This window comes from Salvelinus alpinus, chromosome 3, assembly GCF_045679555.1.
Source record: "Salvelinus alpinus chromosome 3, SLU_Salpinus.1, whole genome shotgun sequence".
In the NCBI taxonomy this organism is placed as follows: domain Eukaryota; kingdom Metazoa; phylum Chordata; class Actinopteri; order Salmoniformes; family Salmonidae; genus Salvelinus; species Salvelinus alpinus.
Window position 1 is genome coordinate 21,286,343 of NC_092088.1, and position 15,803 is coordinate 21,302,145.

At 44.0% G+C, this 15,803-nt stretch overlaps 1 protein-coding gene across 2 annotated transcripts in view; it reads left to right on the forward strand.

Annotated features, from left to right (window-relative positions):
* Window positions 1–460: 460 nt before the first annotated feature.
* Window positions 461–15,803, forward strand: part of LOC139570242 (TANK-binding kinase 1-binding protein 1-like) — a 67,290-nt gene continuing 51,947 nt past the window's right edge. The window contains exon 1 of one of the 2 annotated variants that reach the window (XM_071391950.1): window positions 461–754. The gene's annotated coding sequence lies outside the window, so the exon portion shown is untranslated. The remainder of the gene's footprint in view (window positions 755–15,803) is intronic. The other variant, XM_071391951.1, reaches the window with a different exon arrangement.

The following is a 15,803-nucleotide window of genomic DNA, read 5'->3' on the forward strand; positions in this document are numbered from 1 at the left end:
AATGTTGGGGGAAAACTAGGTCATAACTAAAGGCCTTATGAAATGTATAATACATGGTCATAAATGGTTTGCTTTTAATTCCAAAACATTCACTTAGTGAATGAAGGTTGGTGAAGGTTTCAGGACTGGAAATTATTGACTGCAAAAACCATGTCTCTGTCACTAACAAACACAGGGATACGTGGGTGTCTCTAACAGTCATTTGCAAGGCATGGTGGGAAATACTCTTAGGGTGTAAATTTGTCAACACTTTGAAAAGTGTTCATTTAACACTATTTTGGTGGGTCACATATACACACTAAGAAACTGTTAAATTTAACACTGTGGGTATTACAATTATTATCTAAAATTTGCTATGTAGAATGATTGATGTTATAAGAGTAGTCTACATTTAAATTCATTTTTGCATAATCTGAAACATACATTATTTTGACAGATTAAGATTGTCTTTATTGTTCGTTTTCTTACAAACCGACAGACAAAAACGACTTATTAAAACGTTGAGACAGTGTGATGTGCTGTTGCTGCGTTTTTGAGCCGTATGACGTTCCTATTCCCGCGACAAGAATCCACACCAATCGAGCACAGAAGTGTGTGATCTCCAGTCATATCAGCGGTTACTGTGGAAGAAAGGAGAGGTGGAGAACACTGGCCACTATCAACGGACATTGGGACTCGCCGTGAACAAGCGCTTTTTGAGGTGCACTGTAACCCTCTTGAGCAATGGCATCAATAGATCGATCAAAGGGAACGTGTGAGTATTGTCTCGCCTTTTTTATTACGATTTATCATCCGTAGATTATATATATCGTACGGTGATGGTGATAGTAGAGTTTCCCATACAGTCTCTTGATGTGTGTGCAAGGAGACAGATGCAGACAAGGTTGAGAATGTAAAAGAAGCAACGCGCTCCGTGTATACAGCCATGTTGTACAGATTGCACAACAAATGACCACGGAAAAGAACGGCACAATAAGTCTTGATTCATTGTCAGTTGCAAGTGAACATACATAAATTAGCCGTATCTTAAAGGAGACGCGCGCGTGTTTTGACAACATCAGCACCACCTCGAATGGATGGAGTTGTCATCTGATCCTGGCGACAGAAATCGCCCAACTTCAAGCGCCACGTAGGTGAGGAATGCATGCTCATACGATATTTTCAATAGACGATCAAACAATTTTCTCAAGGTAAAATTGTGCACGTTTATTTAATTAGACCACTGAGTTAGTAGCCTAGACGAATTACAATTATATACCAATACATCAATTAAGATAGTGTTTTGTTATTATTGAAAAGCAAGGAATATTTGCACTATGTGGGAAGGAGTTTAGGCATGGGACGCCTGCCTGCCTGTTGACTTTTGGTGTAGATCGACTTTTGCTCTCCAGTTATGTCAGAAATGTTTGGTTGGCTATAGGACAACCATAGCATGATGACGTGCAACTAATAGACCGTGTGATCTTGGGATGGAATCAGTCTAATGGAAAACCACAGTAGCAACATCTGGACTGAAACCTAAAGGGGAATGTGACATGACACAAGGTTTCATTGGATAGACAATGACGTTTATTCTGAGGTGAGTGAAAGGCAATGCATTTTTTATTTATCTTGGATAGGCCTAAACTCACAACTGTGCATGTAATACCGGCATATACTGTACCATTTACCTAAAGAGGAAGTATCATTTGTCTACTTGTGGGATATTATGTTTGAGTCTTTCTGGTGTCGAGGGAAGCAGGTAGCGTATTGGTTAAGAGTGTTTGGCCAGTAACCGAAAGGGCACTTGTTCGAATCCCTGAGCCGACTAGGTGGAAAAATCTGCCGATGCGCCCTTGAGCAATGCACTTAACCCTAATTGCTCTGGATAAGAGCGTCTGCTAAATGACTGCAATGTAAATTTAGTCATTGAGGAAGCCTGTATAAAATGGCTAGCATGATGACAAATTCAATCACAGTACTGAGGCGCTTTAGGGGGATACGAGGTTGCCTTGAGAGGATAAATTATTATTGTCCAGTGGAGTGGACTGGACAGCCGGCTGCAGTGGCTCTACTGTGGCAATGAAGAGTGAACAGCGCCATGGTGCTGAAATTCATCCGCATCGCTTTGCGGAAATGTAAGGGTTTAAATAGGACTTTTCAGAAGAGCGAGAAGGAGGGATTGTTGAGTTCATCTCGACTGTAGGTTGTGCTTATATTGGGGTTTGGGTTCTCTGACAACCCAGGTCCTTGTGTATTGGTCGTCATGTATACAACCACCACCACTCTAACCTGTTCCCCCTGCAGACCCTTGTGTTGTCGCTTGTGCTCTGTTCAGTGTTCACGCCAGGGCCTAAGCCTGACTTGATTACTTTGCGCTCCATTTGCAGTACTACTGTACTGCTGGGCCCGCTGGGGCCTGTCCATCTGTGTGCAGTTGCTTATTTAAGGGCCTGAATCACTTTGTGTGTTAGCCTACCTGCTAATCACCAGTCACGTAACTACTGTAGCCTCTAACGGGGCTGTTGCTGTGTCTCTCAGCTAACCATGTTGTTTTTCTTTTCTCACCCCTAAATTGGATTGTGGGAGCAGCTCGGCTTGTTTCTGACGTCTTATGTTAAGTGTTGTGTTTGCGCTGTAATTAGCGCAGAACTGTGGAGCTGAGGTACTTGTTAGTAGGTTGTTTGTATGTCTATTTTGAGGCTTTACTGCTTCCTTTAAGGAAAACAAAGCACAGACATGCTGCACAGCAGAAGACCAACAAGGAGTACATAGGGAACCAATGGGAGAAGGATGTACACTATCTCCAAACCACTGACAACCGTGGGGACATGTATTTACCAGTTACATCATCATGTGTGAAAGGGATAAGGCCATTTGCTGGTCCAGACCAATGTTGCCCTATCCGAGGTCCCATAGGACACAAATCTCTCCAGTTTCTGTCTTGTCTGGCGTTTTATGGGTCACCCATAATCAGAGGCCCGACCTATCAAGCAGCCGATTTGCTTCAGTCGATTAATTAAGACTGTTGGCGCTGAATTGTGCTGTCCGACCTTCACTAAGTGGGTTTAGCCTAGGGAACTCACCATCTCCTTACTCTCCACTGGTGACAAATGGGGATTGAGCAGTTTGGCACCATACTGTTGGAATGCTGAATAGAAGAGTGTTTCTCTCTGAAAGGTATCCCGCCGAGGGGGAGTAATGCGTGGAATCTAATTGGTCTGGCAATTGCAGTTTCTCTTCCCTATCATCGGAGTCAACTCTTTCCTTTAGAATTCAAACTTTTTGGGCAATCTGTGAGGGCCGGTGTGGGTGCAGGTTTTTGTTCCAGTCAGGCAGTATCACACCTCATTCTACAAATCTAACAACTAGTTTTCAATCAAGACTTCTTTAGAATTGGAACATCCAATAGCAGGAGTGGGCAGTCTTACCCACATAGGCTTGGTGTAGATGCCGGCTCTTTTGTTCCAGCTTTTCAATCAAAACTTTGATTAGTTGAATCAGAGGCGTCACCTCTTGCCCTTCTTGCCCCTCTCACCTAAACCCATACTGCAGTGAGATCTACCTCTGCAAAGCCTACCACCAGAGAGTATACCTGAGTGATGTGTCTTTAATACAGCCAGTACCTGCAAGACTGCCTAGCCTAGCACACTGGCTTATTGAGGTCATCCATCTCCGTCCATGGTGTCAACACCTGAGACCTGCATTCGTTCCACCTCTGGGCTCTCTGCTTAGCTATGCATGTGTAGTAACTTCATAAGCATGACTGAAGTACCCCTCACTACCAACCAAAAAACAGCCCTAACGTGACTCACGGCATAGCCTGCCCATGTATATAAAACAAATTCCATGTCTCACCCAGTGTCTTTCCAACGATGTGTCACTCATTTCTGCCTAGCCCATTCGACATTGATGCTGCTGGACATTTATGTAAGCCACTCACACTCTGACACATTTAGCTGATGATGAGGGAGGAGAGAGAGCAGGAACCCTGCTACATGATGGAATATTCATGGCCTGCTTTTAAGGGTTGCGAGGGGTGATTGAAGGAGAGACGGAGAGAGACGGAGAGAGGGAGAGAGACGAAGAGAGACGGAGAGAGACAGAGACAGAGAAACAGACAGAGAGACAGAGAGAGAGACAGAGAGACAGAGAGACAGAGAGACAGAGAGAGAGACAGAGACAGAGAGAGACAGAGAGACAGAGAGACAGAGAGACGGAGAGAGACGGAGAGAGACAGAGAGAGAGACGGAGAGAGACGGAGAGAGACAGAGAGAGAGAGAGACAGAGACAGAGAGAGAGAGACAGAGAGACAGAGAGACAAAGAGAGAGAGAGAGACAGAGAGACAGAGAGACGGAGAGAGACGGAGAGACGGAGAGAGACGAAGAGAGACGGAGAGAGACAGACAGAGAGACAGAGAGACAGAGAGAGAGACAGAGAGACAGAGAGAGAGACAGAGAGACAGAGAGACGGAGAGAGACAGAGACAGAGAGAGACAGAGACAGAGAGACAGACGGAGAGAGACGGAGAGAGACGGAGAGAGAGACAGAGAGAGAGAGACAGAGACAGAGAGAGAGACAGAGAGAGAGACAGAGAGAAAGACAGAGAGAGAGACAGAGAGACGGAGAGAGACGGAGAGAGACAGAGACAGAGAGAGAGACGGAGAGAGACGGAGACAGAGAGAGACAGAGAGACAGAGATACAGAGAGACAGAGAGACAGAGAGAACCTGAAGTTGTGCACTGATCTCTTCTCCTTCCTTCAAAAGTAGCCTACTGTATAACAACACACCTGGTAAATCTATTAAGTAGCTTGGATACTTTCTACGGCCCATTTCTTCTCTCTCCCTTTGTGATTCTGACTTGAACCCGAGGTGACCCAGCATAAACGTCTCTCCCTTTGTGATTCTGACTTGAACCCGAGGTGACCCAGCATAAACGTCTCTTCCTTTGATCTAATCCAGGTCGGGGGAGTTTTCCGGCTATTGTCTAAGTCAGAAAAGTGCAGCGTTAATTTGTAGGATGCAAACAGGTTTCGACCATCAAATGGCACATCACTTCGGTTGAGTTGTGAGGGAAGGAGGGGCATTCTCTCTCATGTTCAGTCTGATGAATATTGGGGAAACAATCACCATGTTAGCCCAGGGTCGTTGCTAGTGTCATTGCTAGCTCCTCCCCAGAGCTTTATCAACTACCAGAGACAGTGGAAGCTCTGCTTCTCTTACTGACTGTCAATCATTCATTCCAAACATCAAAATCATCCATTCAAACAGACAAGCAGCAGAATCCAATTAACCATAATAGATCCTTAGGCGTGGCTACTGAGGGGAAATTGAAATGCATGGTGCTTTTTGAAGTATGACGGATAATACTGTTTGTTTGATGACTAGCCCACACAAGTGTTGCCGGGTGCTTGACTTAATATGAGCACAATAGCAGCCACCGTAGAGCCGACTGTTGTTTGCCAAAAGCACAATAATGTGCAACCAGCTAGCACATACAGTTTGCGCTACTGTGCTTTTCACTGCAACACATACACCGAGTGGACAAAACATTAGGAACACCTGCTCTTCACATGACACGGACTGACTAGTTGAATCCAGGTGAAAGCTATGATCCCTTATTGAGGTCGCTTGTTAAATCCACTTCAATCACTGTCGATGGAGGGGAGGAGACAGTTTAACGAAGGATTTTTAAGCCTTGAGACAATTGAGACGTGGATTGTGTATGTGTGCCATTCAGAGGGTGAATGGGCAAGACGAAACATGTAAGTGTCTTTTGAACGGGATATGGTAGTAGGTGCCAGGGACACCAGTTTGTTCCAAGAAGTGCAACGCTGCTGGGCTTTTCGCGCTCAACAGTTTCCCGTGTGTATCGAGAATGGTCCACCACCCAAAGGACATCCAGCCAACTTGACACAACCGTGGGAAGCATTGGAGTCAACATGGGCCAGCATCCCTGTGGAACACTTTCGACACCTTGTAGAGTCCATGTCCTAACAAATTGAGGCTTTTCTGAGGGCAAAAGGGGGGTGCAACTCAATATTGGGAAGGAGTTCCTAATGTTTGGTATAGTCAGTGTAGACGTTAGCCAGAGATCTCCCGTATCTAATGCAAAGCTTTCCCAATTCTTCGCTTGATATGAGCACAACAAATATCTGTCATGTCCAGCCAATTTGCTTCCCCAAGAGCATTCTGTCCATTTAGGATCATCATTATCACCTTCTATGCCTCGAGACTTGGTGCTACAATGTTTCCAAATGAGAGGTCAAACTTAAAGCAGTGACCAGATTAAGGAAGTTTAAGTACAGTTTTGTTCTCTGACCTCTGGCAGGTTACAAGAGCCATAAACTGTATATTGCAACACATACCTGCCTCTCTAATGTTCCTCCATTCTCTCTTTCTTTCTCTCTCTCTCTCTCTCTCCCTCTTCTATGTCCATTCCCCTTCTCTCTTTCTTTTCAGTCTGGCCCTCTCTCTCTATGCCCCGTTCCCTCTCCCCCTTTTATTCCTCTCCCTTTCTCTATATCCCGGCTTCTGTTTTTCGCCTCTCTTTTCTCTCCCTCCCTCCTTCCCTCTCTCTTTCGTCTTGTCTCGGTTACATAACATATCATAGTCTGTGCGGAGACAGAGGCGGTGACCCCGCTTGACAATATTTTGACAGCCAGACAAAAGGTAGGGCTTGGCACTGGCAGCTGTGTCCGAGATCCTCCATCAGAGCGTTTGCTTCAGATGAGTCTCTGCTATGACTTATTCATTCTGGAAGGAAGGGGCCTCACCTTTCCATCCCTATTTGTTTGCTCCTCTCAATAAGAAGCAACTCTACTGCTTGTCCAAGCTGTTTCGATAACTCTGCACACAGACTACTTCCCTCCACTCTACTTGGTGCTTACTAGTTAGTCAGACAGTGTTAGTGTGGGTTTGTGTCAATGTGACATATTGTTGCCTTGACGTTGCTGAGGCGTTGTGTGAGCGTTGTGAAGGTACATGGTCTCTGTTCTGTTCTTTCAGTGTAGAGAACACCTGGTTCAATTGGTGACTGACTGGGAGAGAGTGATGCAACTGAATTGAAATGGGACCTCTCTCTCTCGCTCTCTCTCTCTCTCTCTCGCTCTCTCTCTCTCTCTCTCTCTCTGAGCCCACTCAAGGCACTAAGCCCGACCATGGAGGCGTAATGTAATATAATCTGTAAAAAGAGAGCAAGGGGGAGAGAGAGAGAGCAGAGGAGTGTGTGTAATAGAGGTAGGGGGGATTTGATAGAGAGCAGGCTGTGTGTGTGTGTGTGTGTGTGTGTGTGTGTGTATGTGCTGTATGAGAGCGAGAGAGAGAAGGAAAGAGTGTGTGGGAGAGAAAAAGAGACAGAGTGAGAGAGAGTGTGTGTTGTGTGAGAGAGTTTGCTTTAGGCCCTTATTCACCCTGGGGATTTACAGGGTTCTTTTTGTATCTCGGAAAACCAGGTTACCCACTTGCCTGTCACTTGGTGCTGCGCTGGACTGCCTTAATTCCCCCAGGTGGCACTAAAAATAATCACTAATGCTCTGAGAATGCCCCGACTGCTTCGTTTGGCTGGAAAACCCTCTTTCCTTCTACCGACGTCTTCAACGTTAGCAGCGCCATGACAGCTATTGTTAACAGTCCTAATACTGCTGCAACCGAAGCATCACAGCCCTGCACATGAAATAAACCACGAGAAAGTCAATTGACTCAGAGGCACCGGAAAGTATTTCATCTGTGAGAAAATTGTTTGTGGCCGTAACAGAGCTCACGCGGCCAATAGATTTCCTATAAATATCTTCCAAAAAAGGCCAGCTGAGGAAACAGTGATGTGCTAGCTGCTAAGATGCATTGTTGGTATCTGGAGAGAACAGAGATTGAGAGGAAGCTGAGACTTGTCTTTGAACTCCATTTGTTGCAGTCTTTTGTCGAGCGGAGGGGAGTCTAAACTGGGCCTCTCTCTCTTTGTGCCTCCTAGCTGAGTCAGTGTTTGATGCTCCTAACAACTGACACGGACAGTTTTGTTGTTTTGCTGACATTGGTTGAGAGTAAGTGAAAAAAAAATATATCTGGATTGGTTTGGAAGGGTTCTTTCCTGCAGTGCAGTATGGTCACTGCCCATGGTCTTGAATCTATGTGACTGTGTTCACGTGTGATTATTAGGTTTCAGTTACCCCTAAATTACTTGTTCAGGACCTACTTTATACTTTCACTATTAAAGGGACAATCTGCGATTGTTACTTACATTTTTGGACTTTTAAGTTAATGATATAGCTATGGTTCTTGAAGAATATAACTTACACTATAAATTAGAGGTCGACCGATTAATCGGAATGGCCGATTAATTAGAGCCGATTTCAAGTTTTCATAACAATCGGAAATCCGTATTCTTGGACACCGATTTTTTTTTTACACCTTTATTTAACTAGGCAAGTCAGTTAAGAACACATTCTTATTTTCAATGACGGCCTAGGAATGTTCAGGGGCAGAACGACAGATTTTTACCTTTTGCAACCTTCCGGTTACTAGTCCAACGCTCTAACCACCTGCCTTACATTGCACTCCACGAGGAGCCTGCATGGCAGGCTGACTACCTGTTATGCGAGGGCAGCAAGAAGCCAAGGTAAGTTGCTAGCTAGCATTAAACTTATCTTATAAAAAACAATCAATCTTAACATAATCACTAGTTAACTACACATGGTTGATGATAATACTAGTTTATCTAGCGTGTCCTGCGTTGCATATAATCGATGCGGTGCCTGTTAATTTCTTATCGAATCACAGCCTACTTCGCCAAACGGGTGATGATTTAGCACTGTCGTTGCACCAAACCTAACCATCAACATCAATGCCTTTCTTTAAAATCAATACACAAGTATATATATATATTTTTTTTTTTTGCTAGTAATTACTATCTTGTCTCATCGCTACAACTCCCGTACGGGCTCGGGAGAGACAAAGGTCAAAAGCCATGCGTCCTCCAAAACACAACCAAGCCGCACTGCTTAACACAGCGCGCCTCCAACCCGGAAGCCAGCCGCACCAATGTGTCGGAGGAAACACCGTGCACCTGGCTCCCTTGGTTAGCGCGCACTGCGCCCGGCCCGCCACAGGAGTCGCTGGTGCGCGATGAGACAAGGATATCCCTACCGGCCAAACCCTCACGACGCTAGGCCAATTGTGCGTCGCCCCACGGACCTCCCAGTCGCGGCCGGCTGCGACAGAGCCTGGGCGCGAACCCAGAGTCTCTGGTGGCGCAGCTAGCGCTGCGATGCAGTGCCCTAGACCACTGCGCCACCCGGGAGGCCCTTCAAGTATATATTTTTAAGCCTGCATATTTAGTTCATATTGCCTGCTAACATGAATTTCTTATAATTAGGGAAATTGTGTCACTTCTCTTGCGTTCCGTGCAAGCAGTCAGGGTATATGCAGCAGTTTGAGCCGCCTGGCTCGTTGCGAACTGTGTGAAGTCAATTTATTCCTAACAAAGGCCGTAATTAATTTGCCAGAATTGTACATAATTATGACATAACATTGAAGGTTGTACAATGTAACAGCAATATTTAGACTTAGGGATGCCACCAGTTAGATAAAATACGGAACGGTTCCGTATTTCACTGAAAGAATAAACGTTTTGTTTTTCGAAATGATAGTTTCCGGATTCGACCATATCAATGACCAAAGGCTCATATTTCTGTGTGTTATGTTAGAATTAAGTCTACGATTTGATATTTGATAGAGCAGTCTGACTGAGCGATGGTAGGTAGCAGCAGGCTCGTAAGCATTCATTCAAACAGCACTTTCGTGCGTTTGCCAGCAGCTCTTCGCAATGCTTCAAGCATTGAGCTGTTTATGACTTCAAGCCTATCAACTCCCGAGATTAGGCTGGTGTAACCGATGTGAAATGGCTAGCTAGTTAGCGGGGTGCGTGCTAATAGCGTTTCAATCGGTGACGTCCTGGTTCGAGCCTAGGTAGGGGCGAGGAGAGGGACGAAAGCTATACTGTTACACTGGCAATACTAAAGTGCCTATAAGAACATCCAATAGTCAAAGGTATATGAAATACAAATGGTATAATAGTGTCACGATCGCTGATTTCGTGGAAATGACCGGACCAAGGTGCAGCGTGGTCAGCGTACATTTTGCTTTATTTTAAATGTCGCCAACAAAACAAGAAACAACAAAAACGAACGTGAAGCTTACTAGGGCTATACAGGCCACTAACAAAGGTGGAAAAACAGGCTGCCTAAGTATGATTCCCAATCAGAGACAACGATAGACAGCTGTCCCTGATTGAAAACCATACCCGGCCAAAACATAGAAACAGAAAACATAGAAATAAAGAAACTAGAATGCCCACCCTAGTCACACCCTGGCCTAACCAAAATAGAGAATAAAAGCCTCTCTATGGCCAGGGCGTGACAAATAGAGAGAAATAGTCCTATAATTCCTATAATAACTACAACCTAAAACTTCTTACCTGGGAATATTGAAGACTCATGTAAAAAGGAACCACCAGCTGTCATATGTTCTCATGTTCTGAGCAAGGAACTTAAACGTTAGCTTTTTTACATGGCACATATTGCACTTTTACTTTCTTCTCCAACACTTTGTTTTTGCATTATTTAAACCAAATTGAACATGTTTCATTATTTATTTGAGGCTAAATTTATTTTATTGATGTATTATATTAAGGTAAAAGAAAAGTGTTAATTCAGTATTGTTGTAATTGTCATTATTACAAATAAAAATAAAAAATTGACCGATTAATTGGTATCGGCTTTTTTTTGGTCCCCCAATAATCGGTATCGGCGTTGGAAAATCATAATCGGTCAACCTCTACTATAAATACAAAAGTATGTGGACACCCCTTCAAATTTGTGGATTTGGCTATTTCAGCCACACCCGTTGCTGACAGGTGTATAAAATTGAGCACACAGCCATGCAATCTCCATAGACAAACAGTGGCAGTAGAATGGCCTTATTGGATACTGACCAAGACTCCCTGTGAGTTTTAGAATTTATTTGAAGATTCTTCTATTGATTTTCAAATCAATCCACGATTATGCACCCCAACACATATCAGACATGCTTTTAAGTTATGTATCCAGTACGTCCTCTGGAACTGGCCTTTTAACTATCCCAAAGCCTAGGACTAAGTGGCATGGAGAGGCTTTCCCTTAGGGTGCTTTTTACTTTGAATTATTATTATTTAAAACATTTTTATCCTCTTATGTTTGTTGTGTAGTAAGTCTTTTAGTTATTTGACTTTGTTAGTTTTTTACTGTGAAGTGCTTTGTTGCATTCATGTCTGAAATGTGCTGTATATACTGAACAAAAATATAAACGCAACATGTAAAGTGTTGGTCCCATGTTTCATGAGCTGAAATAAAAGATCCCAGAAATGTTCCATTCGCACAAAAAGCGAGACCCAGATGCAGACACGAGGCAGATGGTTGGAGTCTTACAATGTTTATTAATCCAAAGGGGTAGGCAAGAGAATGGTCGTGGACAGGCAAAAAGGTCAAAACCAGATCAGAGTCCAATAGGTACTGAAGGGCAGGCAGAATCAAGGTCAGAGCAGGCAGGATGATCAGGCAGGCAGGAAAGTAGTCCAGAGTCAGGCAGGGGTCAGGCAGGGGTCAGAACCGGGAGGACTATAAAAAGAGAAAGAAAAGGAGTACGGGAAAAACACACTGGTTGACTTGACAAAACATACAAGACGAAGTGGCACAGAGAGACAGGAAACACAGGGATAAATACAGTGGGGAAAATAAGCGACACCTGGAGGGGGTAGAGACAATCACCCCCTCCTGGTGGCCCTAATAGATTAGGGCCTAGTGAATTCATTTCAATTGACTGATTTTCTTATGGGAACTGTAACTCACAAAATCTTTGAAAAGTTGAAAAGTGCTGCATGTTGCTTTTAGTTCAGTATAAATAAAGCTTGATTTGATTTGGTGAGTAATGAACTTCAATTAACAACAAGTGTGCTATTTGAAGCGAGGGGTATATAGGCCTGTACAAAGTGTGTGGAGAGTACTGAACTGGAACATGTGCAATCATTGCTCCTTAACAAGCCTGTGTTTGTTTCCGAGTCTGTGGGTAATAATTGGCTGTCATGCACAGCTCACCGTTCTGTCACTCTAAATAGAAGGTGCCGCCTATTTGTTTAGCCTGCATCCATTCATCTCCCCTGCTATCTCTCTCTCTCTCTCTCTCTCTCTCTCTCTCTCTCTCTCTCTCTCTCTCTCTCTCTCTCTCTCTCTCTCTCTCTCTCGCTCTCGCTCTCTTTCTCCTTTTTCTGTGTGTCTGTCTCTCTATCATTCGACCTCTTTCTTACCTCTGACCTTTTCTGTTATGTGTTTTTCTGTCCCTCCAGTTCTTCAGTTTCTTTTCCCTCTCTGAGTGTTGCGTGTTCTGTGATCCGTTAGGTCCTTCCATCCCAGTCTCTCTCTCTCAGGTGGCAGCTGCACATCTCTGTCGTTAGCAGAGACAAGTGACGTCTGTTAGTACGTGCCTTCCACTCACTGTCTGCTGAGGACTTCTGTGTGTGTGTGTGTGTGTGTGACTGTGTGTTAGTGATGGGCGGGTTGACTCATAACCCGCGGTTATATCCGTGGGGTGGGCGGGTTTAGGTTCATAAAATATTGTTTGGATGAAGGGCGGGTGGATGCGTGGCAGATTGAACAAAGATAAAATAATGCATGTACAGTAATCCCTCGTTTATCGCGGGGGTTACGTTCCGAAAATGACCCGCGATAAGTGAAATCCGCGAAATAGAAAACTTTTTTTTTTTTTACAATTAGCAACTATTACATGTATACAAATACAGTGACTCACGTGTAGGCCGTTTCGTCGACATTATGGGTTTAGGAGATGTTCGAAATTACAAGATAATTTGGCCAACTTAATGTAAATTTGCCAAGCTGTTTTATGTACGTACACATAACTGCACGAGACGACAAAATGATAGCACAATTCGTAGCATGTTTTGATACAAGAAGCGGGAGTGAGTTTTTAGCGAATCAGAATGCAGAGCACAATGCACCAAAAAAAAAAAAAAAATGCATTATGAAAATCCGCGAAATAGCGAATCCGCGATAAGTGAACCGCGAAGTGGCGAGGGATCACTGTATACATCTTGTGTTATTTAGATCTATAGGAAACATTGAGGTTTTTCTTTCATATTTTTTTATCTGACGTTAGTGCGTAAGCCTAAGCTTTAGGGCTTAACTGTACGCAGGCCAAATACACTCCAATTGCCGAATGCATTTAGGATCTTGGGAAGAAAAAGTTCACGTTGATCCACTGAGGTTAATTCAATAAGAGAAAAGCTGCAAAATGGAGAGTTGAAAATAAAAAGGGAGGGCTTCAGAACAGTAGCCTCATGTTTGGAAATATGTTTTTGATGATTGTGAGGTACTATACAAATTCAACAAACTTCAAATATGGCAGGTAAAGGGAACTGTACTGGTCAAATGGGTAAAATGGAATAGTAACTGAAATCTGGGCACTGACTGTTGGTCTAACTTCTCACATACCCTTATATAATATTAACTCATGCAGAATTAAGCAGTTTGTGAAGTAAAATGATACACTAAATGTACATTTTGACTCTAGAACAGGAGTGGAGATATATGATTTATTTATTTCAGCAACTTGAGAGAATGAATGCATGGGTAGGGACCGTCTGCAAAGGTGCTATCTTTATCAGCACCATTAAAGCTAATAGTATTTCAACCACATAAAACATGCATCCAAGCCAAACTGAAATCTTATCTGAAACATATTGGGTCATTTTCATAGCTTTCAATTCCCTTAAAACGGGACAAACTGATGTAATTTGGAAATTTTGCACTGAAAATATTTCCTGTTTTTGATTAATTATTGCATTTTCTCCCCGGTCCCTTAACATCTTAACATCTTAACAGCCACGCGAGAGAAGCAGAGATGAAAGCAAGAACTTTACCAATGTCAACTAGATTAAAGCATTCATAATGATGAATGACATATTTTCTGGTAAGCAAGGGTTTATTTAGTATTCTAGGGCAACAAGTAATGACAGAAGGTAAGCTGCATGTATCTAATTATAGGCAAGTTGACTAACAAATAGCCTACAGCGCATTTGTGGGTTAGGGTCAGGTACGGGCCTCAGATTTTCACTTCATCACATATAGTCAGGCGGTTGCGGATGAACAAACAGCTGACCCGCGCATCACCACTGTGTGCGTCTCTGTGCTCGTGTGTGTGCGCGCGCGTGCACGTCTTCATAGCGCCAACCCTCCGCTGTGTACAAGTGACATTCAGCTTAACTCTCTCCCTGAGCGCCATTCTTTTTACTCCAACTAGAATGGAGAGACAGTACTCCTCTTTTCCCAGTCACCTTCTTACAGCCCTTTCTCTAGTTTTGCTGTGTTTCCATCATCTCTTCACCCACTCTCCTCCCCCTTCCCCCAGTCTGTGAGGAGATGAGCAGAGCGTCACAGGGATGGTGGTGGGGTGAGAAGAAGGGGGGCCTCTGTCCTCTGCCAAGGACACCCCAGGCTTTTCATTAGAGTAATGGACTAATGCCTTGAGAGAGAGGAACACGTGTGCACACACTCTGAGACACACACAACTTGGCTGTGTTTACATAGGCAGCCCAATTCTGATCTTTTGCCCAATTTATTGGCAAAAGATCAGACCTAATTGGGCAAAAGATCAATAAAATGGCAAAAAATCTGAATCGGGCTGCGTAAGCTGTGTAAACGCAGCTGTGTTTCTCTATCAAACCTACACAGACGCTGACATAGACACACTGCACTACACACACACACACACACACACACACACACACACACACACACACACACACACACACACACACACACACACACACACACACACACACACACACACACACACACACACACACACACACACACACACACACAGAGAGAGTGAGAGAGGGCAATATTGCTTACGTTCATCAAATATTCCTCCTGATCCAACCCACTGCTTTCACACTCATCTTTTTCTCAGCTGCTGGTCCAGGCTGAGAGGAGAGTAAGACATGTGCTGTATTCATTAATCTGAATGTCATAGCTATGAATGTCATAGCAGTGAATGCCATAGCACTGAAAGTCAATTAAATCACACATATCGTTATTGATTGACTAATCAACACGGTCTTATTTATCATCGCTCGGCAGCAATATCCCTCGAGGAGTTTGCAATGGATTTCACATGACTGGGCAGGGGCGCAGCCATCAGTGGGACTGGGAGGGCATAGGCCCACCAACTTGCGAGACTGGCCCACCCACTGGGGAGCAAGGCCCAGCCAATCAAAATGAGTTTTTCCCCACATAAGGGCTTTATTCCAGACAATCCTGCAAGTGAAGAAGCCGGATGTGGAGGTCCTGTGTGTGTGTATGTGTGTGTGTGTGTGTGTGTGTGTGTGTGTGTGTGTGTCTACGTAGCGACCCTGAAGACTGCACAGCACTACTTCACTTCTACATCACACACTCTTCTTCTCTGTGTGATTCTGGTCCTCTCTATCTCATCCTTCCATCTTATCTTTTTCAGTGACGTGTGGTGAGGTCGGTGGCAGGGTAAGCACTGGCTATTATCAAAGCCAAATTTACTCAAAAATAAACCTTGATGAATTCCAAGTTCACCATACAACAGATAGCTCCAACAACCAGAGTGACATAGGCTATTAACCAAAATGTACAAACAATTTTAACCAAATGTAAATACCAACGTAGCCAAGATACACAAGCGATCGCCTACGATGGCATCATATTTAAATTTCATCCAACCAAAATGTCACACTGATCAACTCAGGTCC